The following is a 4867-nucleotide window of genomic DNA, read 5'->3' on the forward strand; positions in this document are numbered from 1 at the left end:
TAGCTTAGCTTAGCATAAATCATTGAATTGGATTAGACCATTAGCATCTACCTCAAAAAATACAGACTATAGTTACATATTGTTGGAAATGGGCTCATTTTACAGCTCCCACAGAGCTGAACAGTTGAATTTTACCAGGCCCCTGCACAGATCCTTAGCCACCGGGCCACCCCCCTGTGCACGGCCCTGAGTTTTACCATTTGTGAATCAATTCAGCCAATCTCCGGGTTTGGTGTAAGCATTTTTAGCTTAGTTTAGCATAAACCATTGAATTGGATTAGACCATTAGCATCTACCTAAAAAAAAATAGAGACTTTCGAACATTTCCCTATATAAAGCTCAACTCTTCTAGTCACATATTGTTGGAAATAGGCTCATATTACAGCTCTCACAGAGTTGATTCGAACAGTTGAATTTCACCAGGTCGTGCACAGACCCTTCAAGGGGTCTGTGGGGGATTGGGTTTATGGGACTGTCGCACAGTGAATAGCGGGCGGGGAGAAGGGGCGATCGCAAAGTGAAGATTGTTAGAGAACAATCTTAAAGAGAAGAGCGGGGGGGTTGATTGGGTTTATGGGACGATCGCAAAGTGAAGAGCGAGGTGGGGAGGGGGATGGGCGGCGATGGAGCAAAAGAGGCACCTCAGCCAATGAGGGCAAAGGGGCAGTGGCTCTAGCCACCGGGCTACCCCCCTGTGCACGGCCCTGAGTTTTACCATTTGTGAATCAATTCAGCCAATCTCCAGGTGTAAACACTTTTAGCTTAGCATAAATCATTGAATCGGATTAGACCATTAGCATCTTCCTAAAAAAAATAGTTTTTTTTGATCATTTCCTTAAAAAGCTCAACTCTTCTATAGTCACATATTGTTGGAAATAGGCTCATATTACAGCTCTCACAGAGTTGATTCGAACAGTTGAATTTCACCAGGCCCGTGCACAGACCCTTCAAGGGGTCTGTGGGGGATTGGGTTTATCGGACTGTTGCACAGTGAATAGCGGGCGGGGAGAAGGGGCGATCGCAAAGTGAAGAGGGTTGGAGAACAATCTTAAAGAGAAGAGCGGGGGGGTTGATTGGGTTTATGGGACGATTGCAAAGTGAAGAGCGGGGGTGGGGGGATGGGGGCGATTGAGCAAAAGAGGCACCTCAGCCAATAAGGGCAAAGGGGCAGTGGCTCTAACCACGGGGCCACCCCCCTGTGCACGGCCCTGAGTTTTACCATTTGTGAATCAATTCAACCAATCTCCTGGTGTAAACACTTTTAGCTTAGCTTAGCATAAATCATTGAATCGGATTAGACCATTAGCATCTTCCTAAAAAATAGTTTTTTTGATCATTTCCTTAAAAAGCTCAACTCTTCTATAGTCACATATTGTTGGAAATGGGCTCATTTTACAGCTCCCACAGAGTTGAACAGTTGAGTTTTACCATTTGTGAATCAATTCAGCCAACTCCGGGTCTGGTGTAAACACTTTTAGCTTAGCTTAGCATAAATCATTGAATCGGCTTAGACCATTAGCATCCAGGAGAAATCACATCCGTGTCCACCATACAACCACATGTCTATACTTGAAACAAAAAGCAAAGTCAGGACCACGTGTATAGCACACCCCCTAACCGAACGTCATAGGTCTTCAAATGGGATTTTTATTTGATTTGATCTTTTTGATGCGTTTTACAATTATATACAATATACAGGCAGCACATAGTACATTTTCTTTCCAATAAACAATCAATCAATCAATCAAACAGGTACGTTAGACTATTTTCCGAGGGGAAAGCTTCAAACATTATACACTGTGCAGTACTGAAAGGAAGTCTTAGAAAATGGGATCTTAAAAAGGGACGATGATGCATCTTAAAAGCCCTCAATATGTACAGAAAACAAGCCAAGAAATCGAAAGAAATCGCCAAACAAACGAAGGGACAGACAGAATCGAACAGAATGAAGTCGTTTCGTTTTCCTCCATATACATAACATTGCTAAAAAATATTTCCCAAACCCCAATATCTCTTGATTTTGGTCACCAGACTTCAGTGTGGCAGAGCGAATTTAAATCACGCCTAAAAAAAAAAAGTGAACGAGAAAACGAAGAGCAGCGAGAGATGAGGGTACAGACGCCAAAGAGAGCATTTCGGTGACTTGATGAGACAGTTGTAATTCTCAAAATTAAAAATGAAAGACAATGTGAGGTATATTCAGGTTAATGTTGCGAACTGCCTTTGGAAGCTGCGAGAAGAGACGAACCAACACACAAGACAGAAATGACAGCAAAACGAAAAGATCCTCTACTCGTCAGACGTCGCGTTTCTTGCTGTTCCTGTAACGATAACCAATCGTCTCGCATCACCGGTTATGACAAAGGCACATTGCTTTAAATCAGGCAATATTTCTGTACTTCAAATCACTGCACAAAGTCAAACAAACGAAAAACAAAAGTCCATTCAGTGCATATAACTACATTCATGAAGGCCTTATATTCATAGTCTACATTTACAGCTTTCTAGGCTGACCGTAACCTCATTACACATCGCCGGGCCTCTCTATTGGTGTTAATTTGGTGAGAAATCAAATTTTAAGATTAAGCTATCATATTTAATAGATCCACTGGGATCGTGCTAAAATCAATCTTTAGTGTAGGCTATTTTTATTTAAATCTACATAGATGTTTTGTAATATCTGAAATAAACATAGATCAAGAATCAATACAAGAAAACACCATCTGTGAAGAGTAGAGGCAAACATATTTCATATTAGAGGATTTTTTTGGAGGGGGGGGGGGGGTGGAGTACAATGTTGATGATGTGCAAAGAGTAACAAGCAACACTCTTAAAGGAACACTCCACTTTTTTTTTGAAAATAGGCTAATTTTATAGCCCCAATAGAGCTGAACAGTTTAGTTTTACCATTTGTGAATCAATTCAGCCAATCACAGAGTCCTGTTTAGGCGCTTTTAGCTTAGCATAAATCATTGAATCGGATTAGACCATTAGCATCAACCTCAAAAAATACAGACTATAGTTACATATTGTTGGAAATATGCTCATTTTACAGCTCATATAGAGTTGAACAGTTGCGTTTTACCATTTGTGAATCAATTCAATCACCGAGTCCTGTTTAAGGGCTTTTAGCTTAGCATAAATCATTGAATCAGATTAGACCATTAGCATCTACCTCAAAAAATACAGACTATAGTTACATATTGTTGGAAATAGGCTCATTTTACAGCTCCCATAGAGTTGAACAGTTTAGTTTTACCATTTGTGAAAATTTAGCCAATCTCCAGGGTCTGGTTTAAGCGTTTTTAGCTTAGCTTAGCATAAATCATTGAATCGGATTAGACCATTAGCATCTACCTCAAAAAACACAGACTATAGTTACATATTGTTGGAAATATGCTCATTTTACAGCTCATATAGAGTTGAACAGTTGCGTTTTACCATTTGTGAATCAATTCAATCACCGAGTCCTGTTTAAGGGCTTTTAGCTTAGCATAAATCATTGAATCAGATTAGACCATTAGCATCTACCTCAAAAAATACAGACTATAGTTACATATTGTTGGAAATAGGCTCATTTTACAGCTCCCATAGAGTTGAACAGTTTAGTTTACCATTTGTGAAAATTTAGCCAATCTCCAGGGTCTGGTTTAAGCGTTTTTAGCTTAGCTTAGCATAAATCATTGAATCGGATTAGACCATTAGCATCTACCTCAAAAAACACAGACTATAGTTACATATTGTTGGAAATATGCTCATTTTACAGCTCATATAGAGTTGAACAGTTGAATTTTATCATTTGTGAATCAATTCAATCACCGAGTCCTGTTTAAGCGCTTTTAGCTTAGCATAAATCATTGAATCAGATTAGACCATTAGCATTGATCTCAAAAAATACAGACTATAGTTCATATTGTTGGAAATATGCTCATTTTACAGCTCATATAGAGCTGAACAGTTTAGTTTTACCACTTGTGAAAATTTAGCCAATCTCCAGGGTCTGGTTTGAGCGCTTTTAGCTTAGCTTAGCATAAATCATTGAATCGGATTAGACCATTGGCATCTACCTCAAAAATGAAAAACTTTTGATCATTTTCCGGTTTAAAGCTCAACTCTTCTATAGTCACATATTGTACTAAGAAAACCAGAAAATAAAAAGATGCTATTTTCTTGGAACTAGAACTATACGAGCTAAACAACAGCAAATGTCCTTGATTATTACTCCAGAATATAGTTCCTAGCCATATTGGCCAAGAAAATAGCAACTTTTCATTTTCTGTTGGAATTAGTTAATGCTCAAAATTTTATTGATATTGAGCAAGATGCTAACGGTCTAATCCGATCCAATAATTTATGCTAAGCTAAGCTAAAAGCACTGTAAACCATCTGAATGGATTCAAAAATGATAAAACTCGACTCTTCAACTCTAGATGATGCCTATTTCCAAAAAAAGTAGAGTGTTTCTTTAAACGCCAATGGAGTTTACCTCAATCCACTTTCTATGTTCATCGATGAAGCTATCCTGCTTCAAAACGACAAGTCGAGAATCAATGAATGAGCCGAATGACCTTCCCTAACTCATGATGCTTCAACACAGTTATGACTGCTGACAGACAATGAGGCAAACCAGTGCGTGTGTAGCCACAACACAGCGTGTATCCGGAGCATTCAATCTGGTTTACTTTATTACAGGACATTAGATCAACCGTACACGAAAAAATGTAAGAAATGCCATGTACAATGATAATTTAAGGCGCCGTCACAACCCGCGTTCCTCTTGATTCTGAAATGCTTTAAGGTGCAAATGTTCCGACTTTGCAATTCATTCAGCATGTTTTTGTTTCGTTTTTATCTTAAAATACACCAA

General features: G+C 38.9%; 1 protein-coding gene across 2 annotated transcripts in view; it reads right to left on the reverse strand.

The window, feature by feature from the left end:
• Positions 1-1627: 1627 nt before the first annotated feature.
• ap1g1 (adaptor related protein complex 1 subunit gamma 1) overlaps positions 1628-4867 on the reverse strand; it is a 52145-nt gene continuing 48905 nt past the window's right edge. For both annotated transcript variants that reach the window (XM_056462394.1, XM_056462395.1), the window contains exon 23: positions 1628-4867. This exon is cut by the window's right edge and continues 588 nt beyond it. The gene's annotated coding sequence lies outside the window, so the exon portion shown is untranslated.

Source organism: Danio aesculapii, chromosome 7 (genome assembly GCF_903798145.1).
Source record: "Danio aesculapii chromosome 7, fDanAes4.1, whole genome shotgun sequence".
Classification (NCBI taxonomy): domain Eukaryota; kingdom Metazoa; phylum Chordata; class Actinopteri; order Cypriniformes; family Danionidae; genus Danio; species Danio aesculapii.